The sequence below is a fragment of the Panthera onca genome, chromosome C1, assembly GCF_046562875.1.
Source record: "Panthera onca isolate mPanOnc1 chromosome C1, mPanOnc1 haplotype 2, whole genome shotgun sequence".
Lineage (NCBI taxonomy): Eukaryota > Metazoa > Chordata > Mammalia > Carnivora > Felidae > Panthera > Panthera onca.
The window spans coordinates 147707349-147727206 of NC_138346.1; the positions used below are offsets into that span (position 1 = coordinate 147707349).

The 19858-nt window shown below is 40.4% G+C and overlaps 1 non-coding gene across 1 annotated transcript; it reads left to right on the top strand.

The window, feature by feature from the left end:
• The first annotated feature begins 1622 nt into the window (after positions 1 to 1622).
• Positions 1623 to 1726, top strand: LOC132674032 (U6 spliceosomal RNA). The gene has a single exon (XR_009608356.2). It is a non-coding gene; the product is annotated as a U6 spliceosomal RNA (small nuclear RNA).
• Positions 1727 to 19858: the final 18132 nt, after the last annotated feature.

Sequence of the window (19858 nt, forward strand, 5' to 3'; positions counted from 1 at the left end):
AACAATTGTTGAGATATATAACATATTAATGTATAATGTGCATTGTATTTAATATATAAATAATATATAATATTAACTATACTATTTCTAGGTTCATCTTTCAGATTTTGCTGTTTACAACTCTATGAAATGATACTGCTTTCTTCCTGTGCCTAAATATACTACGTGGTTATAGAAAGAGTAATATTCCTAATGTTTATATATTGATCATTTCAGATATTCCTATTTTAAAATCAAACTATAGACAATGTTTGAAAGGCACTGGATATAGAAGGAAATGTAATGGTACAATGTGTCAGTGTAAATTATTAAAATATTTGCATGTAAATTGCTTTAAACTCAAAAAAATGTAAAACATCATAATTTAGTTGACAGAAGGCAGCAGGGAAAAAGAAAAGAAGAAAATATAGGTGCACTGATTTCCTCACCTCACTTAGCATGGGGAAAATAGAGCCAGTCTTAAGCTGGTGATTGAAAAACATAGATTAATTATAATGCTAAGTAACAAAGATAACCAGTAGAAAGATGAAAACAAACAAAGAAACAAACAAACAAAAAAAGAACAACAAAAATCCTGAACTTAGGAGCAAATAGGGGAGAAGGGAAAAAGTAAGAGTATATGAAATTTCACATCTTTCATCCAGAAATCCATAGATACTATCCGAAGTCTTAAGAAAATCAAGAATACAATGTGTTCTTTAGAAATATGATGGTAAATATCCAAAGGGATATTGGTAAATATCCAATTGAAGTCATTAACTTTGGAAATCTTTGGAGATCAGTAAAGGGCAGTGAGGATAAATTTTACTTTCCATCCACTTCCCATCTATGCAAGTTTGAATATTTTAACCATTATAACTGTTTTAACCAATGTATGTATGTATAACATTTAAAGCAAAAAAAAATAAAAAATAAAAATGAAAAACTTCAATGGAACTTACATGATATTTAGTTCTACTAAACAGAATAAGCACAGAAAATTTACCACCAAGTATTTGGTGACTCAACAAATTTTTTGAGCACCTACTCTGTGTGTGTTCCTGTGCTAACCACTGAGTCTACAACAGTGAGCCAGACAGATGCGCCCCCTATCATGACAGAGATTACTATCTACCCATAAGGACAGGCATTAAACAAATAGTTACATGAATACATATAAGGACAGGCATTAAACAAATAATTACACAAATACATTGCTCAATGCACTTGTGTCACATGCTGTGAAGGGTAAGTATATAATGAGAAAATATAACGGGAATTTAAGTCTGGGAAACCACGCTGCTTTGGGCAAAGCTGCGTATAGCAATTCAGAAATTTGAATTCTTGGTACTAACATGTAAAAGTTACTGGACATACAGGAAATAACCAGTAAGAGACAACTGTTTAGCTAGCAACTAGTGCTCACTTTGGCAGCACATATACTAAAATTGGAACGAAGGGCGCCTTGGGTGACTCGGTTGAGCGTCCAACCTGGCTCAGATCATGATCTCTCGGTTCGTGGGTTTGAGGCTCACGTCAGGCTCTGCACTGACAGTGCAGAGCCTGCTTGAGATTCTCTCTCTCCCCCTCTCTCTCTGACCCTCCCTGGCTCGTGCTTTCTCTCTCTCTCTCAAAATAAATAAACTTAAAATAATAATAATAAGATAAAGTGGGAATCATACAGAAGAGATTAGCCTGGTCCCTGCGTAAGAATGACATGCAAACCTATGAAGCATTCCAATTATTTTTTAAACAGACAAAAATTAAAAAAATTAAAAAACAAAAGCAACTGAACTAGTTCCCACTTATTCAAAGTCCTGTCCCTTGTTCTATATAACTCAAAAAGCATTTACAGATTTCCATGGTTTTAAGTTTTCTGAGCTCAAGAAACTTTTTCCCAAAAATGAATCAAATCACTCAATTTTTTTTTCAAAAAAGTAATATATTGAAAGCTGACAATCTGGCAATCTGCTGTAAGGCTAGGTAAAGATCAATCCACTTTACCATGTTAAAAAAAAAAAATAATAAGCATAGTATTTCCAGAACTGTCAAGAACTTCAAGTTGTGAAGGAAGTAATTTGATCTCGTGCACTTAAACACTATTTACTTACCCATTTCCATCAGCATTCACTCATATAAACTAAGTGTGAGGACCAGAAAGCATATTTTTATTCAACCTGTATCCAACTGGGATACAGAATCGAGTGTGAGAAAGTAGCGTAGGTCTTCTGGTATAACCTGAGGGCTAGGCAGACTGGGAGGCCTGTCCTGAGCAGAAGAGGAGTTTGGGGGACACAAAAGGAGAATTTTAGTTAAATAATTAAGAGACAGTTTTATAATTAAATAAAAGTAGCACTAGTGGCCCTTGAAACAGTCTGGGCTTTCTCACATGTCATGTCAAAAGTGACATATGGTAAAGCTCATTATCAATCGCCAGGACCCCAAAACGGGCCACCTCCACAACAATGAACCTGCGCCCTTCCTTACATCTACCTGACTCTGATCCCTACAGCCATTCTAACTGCACTCACACATCTCAGCTTTCACACCACTTTGGGGTGTCTGGTTTAGCAACCTGTTAACCAGATCAGACTGGGAGGGCAGGTTGGTACCCTTTGTTACCGGTTGTTCCTTTGGAAAGAATCGATTAATGTCTATTCCAAGCCCAAAACTCCATATGGGCAGACGCATTGGACAGAATACACAGAAAGGGTTCATTTTTTGTGCAAAGCAAGCGAAGTCTATCAAGCAAAAAGTTTTCTTTCCCACAAATAAGAAAGCTATACTTCATCTTGTTTACTATGGTTTTTAAAATGACAAATGCAATAATAGATGAATCAAAGTCTTTTAACATAGAAAAATCAACAGATGCTACGTTGCTGATTGCCTCTATGTGCGTCTCAATCTTGGAAAGTTTGCCAAACCCCTACAAAACTGAAGTTAAGATAATAATTTCAAAGAAGTTTAAATTTCAGATTGACTTCCTTGGGAAACCCCAAAAGACAGCAGTATTCATTCCTCAGTGTTCCTTGGTTGTTGTTTTCTTCTTTTCTTTTTTGGGGGCATGGGGGGAATATTTTGCTTTTGTTAAATCACTTCCAGTGTCATAATCATCCTCATAATCCCTGTTTTGGAGAATACATGATATTTTGTAATAGCTTATCCCAGAATCATCTTAGAAACATGTATACAGCATTTACTATGTGCCAGAACCCTAACTGCTTTATATATATTAACTCGTGTTACTACTTATACAGCCCTAGATGGTTGGTCGTTCAGAGAGGTTATGTAACTTATCCAAAGTCACACAGCCACATAGGTGGCCAAGCTTGCCTTTGGACCCAAGCAGCATTCTGGTACGTAAAGGGCTCTGGAAGATAAAGCATAACTTGTAGATAAATATCATATTTTCACTTTGACTTTCAATATTGTTTCATCATTTATCTTGAGGCATGGCAAGCCTCAGGTGTCAGCTGTTCCTCTGCCTCTTGAACATTCTCTCCCTTCCCCCTTGGCTCTCTACCTGAATTTCTGGCCTGCCTGTCAGATAGTTAATGATCTGCACACAAACACTTACATGAGCTAGTGGAGCTAAGCCTTTAAAAGAATCCTAGGGGAATCCTTTAAAGACTCTTTTACAATATGAATAATCACCCCCTAATTTATTCATCTGTAAATTTTTGTTTTCACATAATAGATTTTCTCCGGGCAGGGCCAAACTGAATTACGTTTTCTTAGCTCTTCACAGATGCATCAGCTTTGCTTTGCCATTTTGTGATTCAAGAAAACCGATTATTTTAACATCCGCAACAACCATTCTCCTTTTAGAGTTTATAAAAGTGAAAGATACGTGGCACAAAAACTCTTTGTCAGGGAATATTTCTCGCAAAATGGAAATTTTAGCTCCTCTTACTTACTTGGAATGCTTATTTGTTCAGACACAGGACAGTGAAAATAAAATTTAAGTGTCCAGAATATTATTTCTATCCATTTTAATTTTGTCAGGCCAGACCCAGTTTCCATAGCAGATGAAATTAAATTTTTATATCAACTCGCTTTCTCACTTTAACATCCAGAAATTTGCTGTTCCCTATGCTCAGACTTTTGAGTAAATATCAGCTAACCCTGATTGCTTCAATCACCTCTTTGCCTGTTTGACCGATCTTCCAGCTCTAATGAGTCCCACCCTCTGGCAGATTCAGTTTTCTGAGATCAGCAACAAAAACCAGACTAAAGCATAACTTCATGGACTTTGAAAAATAACCAAGGAGACTCAGTCTAAGCAGACATTCCAAAGTTGCCACGGGTCAGTCAATGATATGAATTCAGAACTTCCCCCTGGGAGCATGGAGTGGCTTTTGTCTCCCTTGCCGAACCCCACATTTTGATCTGAAGTACTCCCCTCAAGTTCAAGGTTCAGATTTAGCTCCTCTGTTATGATACGGTAACTTGACACAATTAATGGCAAGCAGTGGAGATAAACATCAATGAGGATGGCCTGTTTGCTTTTCCCTGAGGTCTCTGAAACACATTTTCTAAACTCTTCCATGTGGTCCAGATCGTGTCATGGATTTGTTAACTTTGCAATACATTTGATTGAAACATCATAATTCTTTCCATGACAATAGTGTCTGATGTTACAGATGCCCAAGCAGCAAGGTCAGTAGTTGACAGATGGAAGTTGGAGCCAAGCAATTACGTTTCCCAAACCATTACAAAGAATGTAACTGAAGAAAGGTAGGGCCTGGCCTAAAACACACCAAACAAGAACAAGCACAAAAATAATTGCTTCAGATTTAATGAATCTCTCCTTGATATGACAACCAATCCAAGAGTCTCTGAATTCCCTTCCTCTGGTAAAAGCCGAAACATTTTTGAGGTGGTGGCCGTTTATCTAAATGATTGTTTTTCCTCCGTCAGTCTTTAGGCTTAATCTCACTTGCTTTTATGGATATGGGAACCCTTCTGAATAGCTTTTAACCTTTTAAAAGTTGCCTTGACCTAAAGAGCCTAAAAAATTTTTTAATACAATATTGAATAATAAAAATTGAACAATTGAGTGCTTTTCTTACCAGCAGTCTGCATGCAGTGCTCTGGGTCCCGGAGCAGAGTTTCTGTCTGAAGAAAAAAATTAAAATACCTGTGTATAGCTTGCTTCTAGCAGAAACCTTCAGCTCTGACCTCTGTTTCATTGGCTCCATTGTTCCTTCTGCCACCGCAATATATTGGCTTTCTCTTTTCCAAAGAAAGAGTGTGCTTTATCCTGCAGCACGTCAGCTTCAAAGGACTCTTACTTCGAGTGTCCAGCGCATCATTACGGTAAATTTAAGAAATTCTCTACTTAAGATTGTCTCTTTCAATTGCGTGCAATGTAGGTAACTTCATGACTAAATGTTATAAACCAAGACTTTTGTTGGCCTTGTTTTCTTTTGGTCCCCCCCCCCCCCCCCCCCCGCCGCCCCCCACCGTAGTGTCTAGGACATTTTCTATTTTGTGTTCAGGAAGATGCAGGACAAGAAGACGATACACAAATACAACTCGCTTTTTTTGTTTAATCTTTGTGTCGTGGAACTTAATCACCAAATTAAAAACAAGATGGCGTCCCCGCCATTCTGGGCAAAGGGATGAGGGCCCTCCCCGCCGGAAGCCACCCGGGGTGGCTCCTGCTGGAAGCCCAGAGAGAAGGGCCTTCCCTGGAAGAGCCACCGCCCACCTGGCAGATCCCGCTACGATCCACACTCCCACATCCGGAGCCTGGGAAGCCCTGTTGTGGGGAATGTCAGTCGGCTGACATTCTGCCTCCTGCTCTATCTGAGAGGGGATCTGCATTTTCTAAGCCAGTTGGCAGCATGCACCACAAACAGCAACGCACCGCAGGCCTGCGGTATAGACTGTCACCCTGTGATAAGTGTGCCAGCTCAGTGGTGCAAAGGTTTTCAGACACCCTCCCTTGGGCTATCATTCTCCTCCTCCTCCTCCCCTCTCCCTCGCACACTGAGCATCAGGCTCTCAAGTGCCCTTCTCCAAGTAGTTGCAATAACCCATCCTGGCCAGTGATGCTTAAAATTGAACCATGGTTCAGGGGAGCAGTAGGCTCTCCCTGCGAGCACCCTAATGTGTTAAACAGCCATGCCAGGTAGCCCTCTCCCTTCTCAGAATCAACTACTTAGAGAGACCATCTGTCAGTGGAAGTTAGTTTTCAGGCAAGTTCTCTAACCTAGCGTTTGAAGGATAAACAAACGTGTACTTATATAGTTTCCTTTAAGAGCAGTATCTCCCTAAATGTCCGCTCAAGCTGCCTGCTTCTACTGTGGGCCTAGACACGGGAGAGGAGGCCAGGTTTTGGAGCCCGTCTGGTGACTGAGCATGTACCTCCGACATGACCACGTTTGTACAGCTGAGGTTTGACATGCGGGGCTCTTTAGACGGTTGGACTTATTTCATTTGGCACCATGATTGCCTCAAATGATACATATTTTCAGGGAAAGAAACACTGCGAAAGTAAACTTGAACCAATAGGGACATTTATTCTCCAGGTTTAAAATTAATTTCCTGTATTTCTCTGGCTTTAAAAAAAAAATTCTATTGGAACTGCAACTTTATGAGAAGAAAAATCAGAAACTATTTCTTTTACACTGAGCCCTGTATCAGATGAAATGGAAATGTAAGGATTTCCTTAGCGTTAACCCACTGGAATTCTCCAGCTGAGAACTGAGGTCTGCAGGCTGTTTTAGGTTAAGACCTTGCTCCACTCCATGTTAGGTAATCAGATGTCATTTAGGCAAAATAAATGAGAAGTACTCAAGGAATCAGAAGAGGTGAAAGAGCAGAATCTGGTTTGGATAAAAGTTTAATTCTTCAGTTCCAAGAGGCATAGCCCTTCGAAGATGCTGAGCAAAGTCAGACAGGAGTGGCCGAGTAATGGAGATGGATGCAGCTTGTTATCAGCAAGCCGTTTGCTAGGGCTTGACGTAACCTTAAACATTGCAGATAGCTCAATGGCACTTGCCACTAAACCCCTAATTAATGAATAGCCGGCCCTAAATTAACAATGTGCATTTACAGATGAATTCTGGGCACTCATTAAATGATGTTCAAATACCAAGCAGCAACCGTTGGCTTATTCCTGCAGGATTGCTCCAGCCACTGGGTGTTTGAGAGGAGTTTCCAGCAGGGCTTTCCCGTCTGCTGGGCCTAGACACCAGCTGTGGAGCAGAAAGGGACGCCGTTCTCAGGAGGTATGGGGGCAAAGAGACGCGAGCTCAGTTTTGAGCGGTAACACCTGTGCTGCCATGTTTAGGGGATCAGAAACAATCTCATATTTAGCTGCCGCTGCCAGTAAAAGTTTTTAAAAGGAAAGAAAGAAGAAAGAGAGAGGAAGGAAGGGAGGGTGAAAGAAGAAAAAGAAAGAAACAAAGAAACAAAGAAAGAGGAGAGAGAGAAAGAAAGAAAGAAAAGAAAGAAAGAAGGAAGGAAAGAAAGAAGGGGAAAGAAAGGAAGAAAGTTTGAATGCTAACCAACTCTGCCAAGGCAGGAATGAGACTTTTCAGAGAGCGGCTCCACAGTACACTTTCGTGGGCGGGCTGGAATGTACTCTGGGGGCGGAGGGTTTAGACAATGTGTAGATTTGTTTGGCAAAAGCTTCATTAATAAACAATTAAGGGCTTGTGGTGAGGGAGCCGGGTCTGGCTGCGGCTGAAGTCCTGACTGGCCTTGCGCTGAAGCGGGAGACCCAGCCTGAAAGCCCAGGCGCTGTGACCAGAGCCAACCGAAAACGCTGTCTGCAGCAAACAGTAGCCAAGCTAATTATCTAGCACCTTCTGTGGGGGGGTTTCCTCTGGATTTCGAGGAATTGAAAGGGGGAGCCTCGGGCTTGTAATGTAACCAGGATGTAGCCCCCATGTGGGAAGGTGTATATATGACTATTAAAGAATATTACCTTCAAATCACGCAGAAGTAAAATAAAGATGGAAGCCAAGTATGAGTAAGAAATTGGAAAGTAAATTAGGTGGAAAAAAACATTTCTTAAACTTTTGTGGGAGGTGGCAATAAAAAAAAGATTCTCACAGAGCTTTGGTAGAATGAATTTAAGGGGAGAGGATGTTCTGCAAACATCTCCCTTTGAGTCATGTCTGCTCAGGCTAACATCCCCAGACGGAGCCCTTCTGTTGTGAAGGGAAAGCATCTTTGGTTTGAGAGCAGTCACCCTCCGGAAGCACCCATGCTAAAGAAAGCACAGCTGCCTGCCCACCGAGGGCACAGGGCAGAGGCTGTGGAACGGCCTGGGCAAATTCCCCACACTGCAGTGCCAAGATCCATGTATGGTCAAAAGCAAAGGCAACTTTATGAGAAGAAAAATCCTGTTTCTATGGATCATTTCCGCATCAGGCTTTTCCAAAACGGATTTGTGTACGTTTAGGGACAGGGTCTTCCTATGGCCCCATAGAGGCAGTATAAAAGCAAACCAGTTGCCAAAACCAAAAATAAAAATAAAAAAAAATAAACCTCTTAATTTCAAAATGCTGAAAGGACTTGTGTGGGGGCAGAGGCTCAGGGACAGGGATTGCTGTACTCTCTGCGTCTGCCACCTAAATATTCCTAAGTAATTAATGGGTAGGAATTGAACTGAAGGGGTGGGGGGGGAACAGGTGTTTCCCTTTTCCCAAGGGCATTTCTCATTTATTATATATCTAGTCAAAAGTTTCTTTTTGAGCAGACTTTGTCACATCCAGCCAAACAGCGGCTGTGTGAAAAAAGCACCTTAAGCAATCATTTTAAGAGCTGCCCTCATTCCACATTGTATGACTGAATACAAATCCTTTATTCTTCCCAGTTTGATGATGAAATGGAGATTTAACCTCTGCTTGCCATCATTATCAGTTCACTGAGTTTCTGAGTATAAACCACAAAGCTCCTGAAAATGTAAGTTACTGGATGTTTGCCCTCGCCCCATTCCCCCCACGCCCGAAGCAACCCAAATACAGAGCTTACTGGGAGGGGAGAAGATCAATAGGAAATGGTTTCTTATTACAACATTCCCCTGGATTTCTCAGAACTCCATCCATAGTGGATTTCTAGTCCCAGTGGTCATACAATTAGGAAAAAAAAAAGTGAACTTCAGACAATAAAAGAGAATGAGCAAAGGACAGACACGAATCATAGTATCTTTTTCTGCCTCCATTATAAGCTGTGTAACCCAGCTCATCATGGCATATATGTGTAGGCCACATTCCCTCAGGTTTCAAAAGCCTGATGGTTCAATCAGAAATGTATGTCATAGTAAAACAACAAAAGAACTGTCCTTTACATACCCTCACTGGCAACATCTCGAGATCCCCAGTCCCTCTTCTGATTCAAGGGGTCCCTGAGGTGTGTCTCATGTGTTTTCCAAATCACTGCAAGTGTCCCCTGCTTCCACCTTATGGCATTTCTTCAACTTTCTCTTGTCATTCTTGACTCCTAGAATGATGCTCCAGATGTTAAAATTGACTTCAATCCTCTAGCCAGATATTTCCACCCCACAGTCTCTTTTAAGAGTCTGACATTGGCCTCGAGAAGCTTTTCTGGACCTAAATTAAAGGAGCCCATTCTTCCTTAGTCTAACATATTATCTAGGAAGTTAAAGGCTAGCCGTTTATTCTTGGGAGGGTCTTCTCCTTGGGGGACAAGCCGTCAATTCCAACCCGACAGCTGTTAATCATCTGCTCTGTCCAAAGAAAGCTTCACCAGCTCATTTCGCTAACCCAGATAAACATGTCTAGATATGTCCATATAAACAGTGGAGACCCTCACTCTGTGATCCTCAAATACGCATGGCTAGGCGAAACGATTTTACCAAAAATGTTGTTACTGGGACCCTTGGGTGGCTCAGGTGGTTAAGTGTCTGACTCTTGATTTCAGTTCAGGTCATTATCGACTTGTTCATGGGATTGAGCCTCGTGTCAGGCTCTGCACTGAACGTGGAGCCTCCTTGGTATTCTCTCTCTCCCTCTCTCTTTGCCTCTGCCCCGTGTACCTGTGTGCACAGGCGCACTCTCTGTCTCTCTCAAAATAAATAAATAAATAAATTTTTAAAAAATGTTGCTACATGCAGGATAACTCATTGACCCAGTTGTTAGCCTTATCCTGTGACACTACTGTTATTGTAGGGCTGCCTCTCATATTAAGGAAATCCTATTTGCTGTAACAAAAGAACCCCAAGATGCATTAATTGATCAAAGACAACAGTTTATTTCCCACTCAGAAAAAAAAACAACAAACAACAAACAACAAAAACAAAAGAACAGAAGAGGCTCTTTTTCAAGAAATCATCCAGGGTCCCAGACTCCACATTATAGCTCCATGACCTTTAACACATGGCTCCTAAGGTCACTATGCTCTTTTACATCAAACTGAGAGAAGGGAAAAGAGAGACATACTATTTCTTGATGCTCTTGAATCAGCATCAACACACTGCATGCAATGCATTGGTGAAAACCAATTACGTAATCCCTCCTAAATATAAGGGGTGAGGAGATGAAAATAGAGTCCATGGCTGGGAAATCATTTCCAAGCAATAACTCTACACCCTGGAAAAGGAACAGAAATGTTTAGGAAAGCCAAGCACCTCTGCCAGATCACTAGGTTGATATATACATGCATGTATATGTAACAATTGTACATATTGTTTACATGTATATAAACAAAAGTACTATAATGTGTATATTCAATTCCAATTTGCCCTTATTTTGAATTCTTCATGTTCCAGGTGATTTATCCTACTTACGTCATACCATAAGCCTAAAATGAAACAGGTGCACTTTCCAAAATGAGAAAGTATGGAATCTTAAGAAAACTGTTGAAGGATAAACATAAGTTAGAAAAGATGACATCAATAGGAATGGTAGAGTGAGGACCTCCAAAACTCTGCTCCATTATAAGGCAAGAGCAACACTGGCAAAAAAGTTGCAGAATCAAAATTTTCCAATCTCCGGAAATTTTTTAAAATTTATTTATTTTGAGAGAGAGTGCAAAGGCACCCACCCAAAGGTGAGCAAAGGAGGGGCAGAGAGAGAGGGAAAGAGAGAGAGATATTCTCAAGCAGTCTGCCCAACACAGGGCTTGATGTCATGACAGTGAGATCATGACCGTGAGATCATGACCTGATCCAAAGCCAAGAGTCAGATGCTTAACCCACTGAGCCATCCAGGCTCCCCTCAAAACTCTGGAAATTAACCAAAGGCTTGCATTGAGGAGTGTTTCCTCAAAATAAAAAAATAAAAATTTTTAAAAAAAGCTGAATCTCCATAAGAAAAGCAAGCTTTGTGGTATTATAACTTGCTCTATTCCCATCCCACTCTCCTCAATGCTGATGTAACCTTGAAAACCAACAGTCACACAATTACAGTAAAAACCAACAGCTTAGCCACCACTGGAAGGGTCCCAGTGAACTGTCATTATTTTACCAGTCTGCTAGTTTCCTAAAACCCCCCACTTGAAGGACTATCTGTACCTGACCTGACTCAGAGCTTACTTAGGGTGAACAGCCTTTTCTCAGAAGGTGTTTATCAAAAACAATCAACAGCAATTGTATTACATGGCAGTTACCTGAAGCAATGATAATAGTTGGGGCAAACAAGAAGCTAACCAAAAAAATTAAAAATCTTGGGAATGAAATATTCATTGCAGCTTTAAAGATTCTGACGTATTTCTGGGAATCTAGAAATCCATGTGCGTATATAGAGCTGTACACATGTCTAGGTAAAAGCTAAGGAGGCCCTAAACTCACATGTCTGGCTAATCTTGAGAGTCTCCAGGAGCAAGATGCAAAGGCTAATGTAGAGTTGTAAACCTCCAGTGGACCCCAATACACATGCAAATCCCTTCAGCAAAGGCTGGGAGACTTACTGGTTCCAGGTATTTAAGAAAAACTCTTCCCAATCATCAGATATCCACCAAGCTAACTGAAAAGAGATGTCAGGAGCTAAACAATGACAAATAAAACAGATTTACAAAATTAATTCAAGTGGGTCACTAAGTAAACAAACAACAAAAAATTCTGGGTCTGATTTCCAGAATTGCCATGTTATATTATTTCAAATGTCTATTGTTCAACAAAGTCGTGAAACATGCAAAAGGAACAAGAAAGTATGGACCACACAAGGGTAAAAAAAATTAGTCAAGAGAAATTGTCCCTGAGGAAGATCAGATATAGACTTAGTAGGCAAAGACTTTAAATCAGATATTTTAAATATATTCAAAGAACTAAAGGAAACCACGTTTAAAGAACTAAAGAAAAGTGTGAGAATGATGTCTAACCAAATAGAAAATATCAATAAAGACATAGATTTTTATATTTTGAAAACACAAGTAGAAATTCTGGGAGTTGAAAAGTACAATAATTGAAGTAAAAAATTCAGTACAATTCACTCATCATCAGATTTGAGCTGGCAGAAGAAAGAATCACTGAACTTGATGATTGAGATTATCCAATCTGAAACAGAAAGAAAAAAAATGAAGGAAAATGAATAGTCTCAGATACTTGTGGCACACCAAAAAGGGTATCAACATATGCAAACTGGGAGTCCCAGTAGGAGAGGAGAAAGGAGCTAGCAGAAAAAAAATATTTGAAGAAATAATGGTCCCAACTTCCCAAATATGATGAAAAACATTAACCCATACATCCAAGAAGCTCAATCCTAGGATAAACTCAAAGGGATCATTCACCTGGATAAAATGCAATGAAATTTTTGAAAGACAATGAGAAAATCTTGAAAGCAGCAAGAGTGAAGTAATTCATCATGTACAAGGAATCACCGTGAAGGTTAACATTTTATTTTTTATTAAAATACCATAGAGGTCAGGAGGAAGTGAGTAACATATTCAAAGTGTTTGCGGCAGGGGGTGGGGGGTGGGGAGGGCAGAAAAAAGACTTATCAAGCAACAATTCTATATCCATGAAAACTATCCTTGAGAACTAAAAAAAAAAAAAAAAAAAATTAAAATATTCCCAGGTGAACAAAGTAGAGAATTTGTCACTAGCTGACATACCCTATAAGAATACTAACGGGAATCCTTTATGATGAAGCAAAAGGACACTAGATAGTAAAACAAATCCAACAAACCCACATGAAGTGGAGAGCACTGGTAAAGGTGACTACACAGATAAATATATATAATCTGTATATATTATATTATATTATATTATATTATATTATATTATATATATATAATAATATATAAATATATAAATATTAAAAAAATTATTTTCTGTTTGTAAGTCTTTCCTTTGATAAGATTTAAAATTGGGGCACCTGGGTGGCTCAGTCGGTTAAGCATCTGACTTCAGGTCAGGTCACGATCTTGCGGTCCGTGTGTTTGAGCCCCACATCGAGCTCTGTGCTGACAGCTCAGAGCCTGGAGCCTGCTTCCGATTCTGTGTCTCCCTCTCTCTCTGCCCCTCCCCTGCTCATGCTTTGTCTCTCTCTGTCTCTCGAAAATAAATAAATATTAAAAAATTTTTTAAATAAAACTGCATTATGAAATAATTGTAGCTGTTATTAGGCAAATAATATAAAAAATGTCATTTGTATGACGATAATATGATGAAGGAAAGGGGTGGGAATGTAGCTAGGAAGAAAGTTTTTGCACACTATTGAAATTAAGTTGGTTTTCATACAAACTGTGTTAAATTATGATGTTAATTGTACTCCTCATGGCAACCATTAGGAAAATAATTCTAAAAATATAGTAAAAGAAACAACAAGGGGATTAAGATGCCACACTAGAAAATACTTATTTAACACAGAAGTTATTAACAGAAAAAAATGGGAACGGAAAAGACATATGACATACAGAAAACAAATTCCATCAGTATGAAATGTCCACAATAGGCAAACCTATAGAGCTAGAAAATAAATTCATGATTACAGGAGTTACAGAGGGGGTAAATGGGTCTTAATTGCTAAGTAAGGGCTACAGATTTACAAAAATCTTGGCACTATATCATGTGCACTATCCTTTTTTATGTACTCTAGGTGGAAAAAAAGTGTATACTGAAAAAAGCAAGTGAAGGTTCAGCATCAGAAATACCTTCAATCAAATCTTCACTCACCTGTAACCCATGATGTGTGTGTGTGCATGTGTGAGAAATATTGATAAGTTAAAATGTCTTACAATTGTTAAATCAATATAATCCACATACTTCAAAATCTTTATTTTGACTTTGATATTTGTGTTAGTTTTCTTATCACTGCGTAACAAATTACCACCAACTTAGAGGCTTAAAACAACACAAATTTATTATCTCACAGTTCCCATAGATCAGGGTTCAGGCATTGTTGAGTTGGGTCTTCTGTTCAGTGTCACCAGGCTAAAATCAAGGTGTCAGCAAAGGCTGCCAATCTCATTTGGGGCTCAGAGCCCTCTTCCAAGTTAATTGGAAGAATTCAGTTCCTTGAGGGTATAGGACTGAGGCTTTCCGCTCTTAGAGGCTCCACCCTTTCCACAACATGGAAGTTTCCTTCTTCACAGCTAATAGAAAAACACCTGTTGCTTTTTCTGCTTCTGATTTCTAGACTCTATTTTAAATAGCTCATCTAATTATTAGGTCAGGTCCATCCAAGATAATCCTTCTTTTGATTAACTTAAAGTCAACTGACTGGGGATCTTAGTCACAACTATAAAATCCATTCACCTTTACTGTACCATGTGACCCAATCAAGGGAGTGCCTATCTCATCATAGTCACAGACCCAGCCTGCACTCAAGGGAGAGGAATATACCAGACTTGGGTCACTAGGGTTGTCTACGAACTCTACTTACTACCAGTAGGGTGTTCCTTGTATGTCAACCAAGTATGGGGATTGGTATATACAAGCATGGCCACTGTTTGGACACTAAGTTCGGTGGACTTAGTCAAGCCATATACCACCAGAGCTAGACTTTAAGCATGAGACCTAATAGCTTCCAAACCTGGCTGCCCATCAGAATAACCTGGAAATTCCTGTATTCCACTAGAAATTGATTCAATATCAAAACTTTAGCTGACCCTGTACACACCACCGCCCCCACCCCCGCCCCACACACACCACACACGCCACACACGCACGCACACATGCGCGCACAGACACACACACACACACACACACACACACACACACACACATACCTGTCCCCATGTTTTGGGAAAGGTAAGGAAGGCTTTCTAAAAGAAGACTACCCCTTTCTCTCAGGCTGCCTTCAATTCCCACTGTTCATCCTCCCCTTTGTGGGATCTGCTTGACAGGGAAAGAGCTGTACATCTGTGCACATTAAAGGTTGTCTGTAGGTGGACCAGAAATGTTCCCTAGAAATTTTTAATACCGTATAACACTCCTCCCTCACATTGAATTGCACATAAATTGGGCACGCATGGCCAATTACAGCACAAAATACTACTTGCACACCCACCACACCGTACTACCCTTTGCACCCACCTGGTTAGTTGTGATTCGTAACCCCTCAGAATCAGCTCACTGCCACTGGTTTACCCAGTGCTTTGCACCCAACACTTCACTTCTCCTGCCAGTGAGAGAGATTAGGAAAGGCAGGACAAGTGGTCTGGCATGGTGGAAAGGGAAATACAGACTTCTGCACAAAAACAGGACCATTAACATTTGAGCGTTCATTTTCTCAAGTTTTCAAATAATAATGCCTGTTTTATCTCACTTAAAGGATTGTTCAGAGCATGAAATAATAGATGGCAAATGCCGTTTATAATCTGTTAGGCCCTATATACTCACATGTTAAGGACAAGATCTCAAAGTAGGTCAAATAAAATTAGGAGGGAATGAGTCTCATTCCCTCAAACCTTTTCCCACATGTCATATTATGCTGTTATCATTAATTATGCATGTGTAAATCACTCTATTGGACTATAAGCTCCTTCAGAGAGGAGATGTCATGTTTGTTCAGAACTTGGGCTTTGACTAGAGCAAGAGCCATGATCCGAGATACAGGAGGGTAGATACTTGTTTAATGTCTACAATGGATAGCCCAAAGCCATGACATGTCATAAGAATGGAACTCCCAGGAGAGCAGGGAATTTTGTATCTGTTTTGTTTGTTTGTTTGTTTTTTGCTATGTTGCCAGTACTTTAGAACGATGTCTGATAGAGTAAGCACTCAAAAAATGTTTGTTGAGCAGATGAATAAGCAAGTGTTTGCTGGATTGAGGTAAAATAAGAGAAATTTTGATAGAGTAAAATGGTACTGCCTTAATCTCTAGGAGGGGAGCAAGCAAGGCTGCCCGAAGGCCAAGTTCAGAGTCTCAGAGATGCTCTCTCTCATCCTCTCAGAATGACTCTCCCTCACCCTCTCTGCCTCTCAACAGTTCTCTAATTCTCTTCACCTCCCACACTTCATATTGTTCTGTGACTGCTCAAAACCCTTGCTTGGAACCTAGCCCAGGTCTCCTTATTCATGGTCCAAAATTGCCTTCACTCTTCAGGTCCCTCCATTCACCCCCTCTCCATCAGCCTTCCTGCCCTGATAGGTCACAGCAATGTTTAGAAACTGCACCCAGACATTGTGTGGAGAATGCAGCTGCTTCTATATTTTTGTCTCCTGTTCCTAGACTATCTTCTCTGCCAGCTCCCCAATTCCCCTTCCCCAAACTTCTATAATTTTCTACTTACCACCTACCTCATTGGAGGATGTTATATTAGTCAGGGTTCTCCAAAGAAACGGAACAAACAGGATGTATATATAGAAAAAGATTTATTATAAAGAATTGACTCATATGATTATGGAAGCTGAGAAGTCCCAAAATTTGCAGTCAGCAAGCTGGGGACCTTGGAGAGCCAATGGGAAGGTTCCGGTCAGAAGCCTGGCAGGCTTGAGACCCAGGAAGGACGGATGTTCCACTTTGAGTCTAAAGGCTGGCAAAAGCTGACATTTCAGTTCAAAAGGGGGTCAGGCAGGAAGAATTCTCTCTAACTTGGGGGAGGGTCAGCCTTTTTGTTCTATATGTGCCTTCAACTGATTGAATAAGGCCCACTCACATTAGGAAGGGCAATCTGCCGTACTCAGTCTTATGAGTCAAATGTCAATTCCAAAACACCCTAATAGCCACACCTAGAATAGTGCTTGACCAAATATCCGGGTACCCCAATAGCCCAGTCAAGCTGAGTCAAAGAATGAATCATCACAGATGTAAAATTGCCACCTTAGGCACCTACTAAACCCTGAAATAAGTTTTTCTAAGGCATACACTTTTTTTTCTTCTAGTAATGAAGGATAGCACTCCCAAAGCAAGTGCTATGAAAAGGAAGAGGTTTACCACCCCCAACCTCTGCCTTGTCTCACTTGGCAAGCCTGGGGCACCAGAACTGGCTTGAGACAGGATTGCAGCCTCCCTAAAATGAACTTCCTGAAGCCTGCAAGGAAGAATTGCTGGAATGACAGCCTCTTTTGTCCTTCTCTGCTCACTCCCCAGCCGCCCTTATGAATGTTAACTTTGTACCTAAAACACACTCACTCTTTTCTGAGATGTAACTTACCATGGCTGCCTAATGGCCACCCAGCCCAATCACCAATGTTCATGTCATTAAATGTGTCAAATACATATAATCGTAAATTTTATTTAGTACCAAACACTGGGATCAAGTTGAAAAGACATGAGACAAATAATGCAAAGACTTGAGTTTGAGTACTGACCCCATTGCTTGCGAGAAGTAAGAAAATGAACAGAACACCCAAATTCACGGAGCCCCAGTTTTCTGATCTTTTTCCTTATCTACCTTGCAACGCCAGTGTGAGCATCAGTGAAATCAGGCTCAATCATGGTAATGGAAGTACTTGGTAAGCAATAATATTACATATTGTTAAGTACTATTTTTCAATGCTACTATGTATTGTTAAATACTAAAATCATGTGCTATTAAATTATTTTTCCATCTTCACAATTTGTTGTTTTTAGAAGCCTCCACTCATTACTTTAAAAACAAAACCAAAAACAAAACAACTTTAAAAAGCCTCTGAAAGACAGGAGCTTCAAACAAACTCTGCTATAAAGCCCCAGGAGTCAAATAGAAAAGGAGGGAAAGAAATATACCCAAACATGGGGAAATGCAAAAAATCAAAGAGCAGAAACGGCATTGCAACAGCTGTAGCTAATAGGAAGCGCATTGTCCTTGGAGGAGGCATTTCGTTCACCATAGCAGGACAGAGATACTGCGCTTTAAGAAAGGCCTTCATTTATCATAAAAATGATATCGGGTATCATGCAGACCAGCTGTGAGGCTCTCCAAGGGTGAAAAAGACAGGACAAATTGTGTCCAAGTGTCGAGGGAGAGAGGGTCACAACTCTTCCAGGGCATCCGCAGAGCCCATTGGGCAGCAACAACAAAACGGCCTTGACTCAAATGCCAGCAAAGCAAAGGTGGGGTCACGTCAGAAGGCATATACAGGGAAAATTCATATCTCTGCTTTATAATGGATGTTCTCTTGTGCTCAAAAAGCTTTGGTGAATTATGAAAGACATTTATCAGACATTAGAAAAATTCCAACGTTGGAAAAATTTACCACCATTTATCAGAGGCTTGAAGCTACAAGGTATTTTTCACTATGTGATATGGAAACACATGTGCAGTGAGTGGGTGGGTTTCTGGTTCAACACCAAACCCACACTATCCTACTAGTAATTGGATTCAGCCGAATACAGGACAGTGCACTCCAGGTCACCGAGCTTCTTAAAGCTAGGAACAAAACTCATTCCAAATGGTACTTAAACCCAACAATGACAACTGAAACGCCCACACCAGATAACTTAACCTTCAGTATCACATTGTGATGAGGGCAATAGGCTTGAACATGGCCAAGTTGAATGCACCTAATGTTCAACTACAAGCATGATTGACTCCACATCTTAGACCTGTTCTCAATCTAAACTTGAAGAGGCTTTTCACTCCTAATGGCATCTACTTCCCCATGGCCTGATCAGTCCTTAATTGTATCTAATCGATCTCCGTTTGTACCTTTGAATTGGTAAATCACAACCTAATTTAGAAATGCAACAGTGTTCTACATCTCACTGCCTCCTTTGATGCTCCTGACAGTCTTGTGGGGGTGTTGGGGGTGTCTGGAAGAATACTCGTAATCTCTTCCTACACATGAAAAACTTAAGTCAAAGAATAGCTATCTTCCAGATCTAACCACTGCTAAATATCAGAGCTGATAAGGGACTCCGGGTTTCATGACTCCCTAGTCCAGTGCTCCTTAAATACAGAAAAGAACTTCTTGTTGGAGCTTAAGGCTGTGAGACCCCTCACAATGTGCTCCTCTGGGACATCTCGTAATTTCCTCTTCAGGAGCTCCTTAAGAATAGCATAAAGGCATATCCAGCTGGAACCATTTACACAAACTGTACAGCCTGGAGGCAGGGGATGGACTTAATGACCCTAGGCTAATCAATTCCTGCTTCCTAACACAAGGAGTGATTGCAAAGTAATGATCCACCAGCCCCAGACAAACATCACGGTTATACATTAAATGAAGTTTCTGATTCCTCATTCCATGATAAATGTATGGTTAATCCTGATTCCTGATCCATCATAAATTGCTCTTCTCTTCAGGGTCACTAAGTGACATTTGACTGTGAGTTGTCGAGGAAGTTGAGCGCAAGAGCTTCAGCTGGAGTGGGTGCAATCTTGTAGGTATTGTAAGTGTTCGCATTAATCTGTTGCCATCTGTCTTTATTTTGCTAACCCACTCAATCGGACACCATAAATGTTAACAGACATAAAAATGCTTTTCTTCAACATTAGGCACACATATCTTCTTGCTTCACCTCCTGAATGTCAGACAGCCCCTGATTATCGTAGGCAATGCCATGATGATCCCCTCACTCCCCGAAGAGGCTCT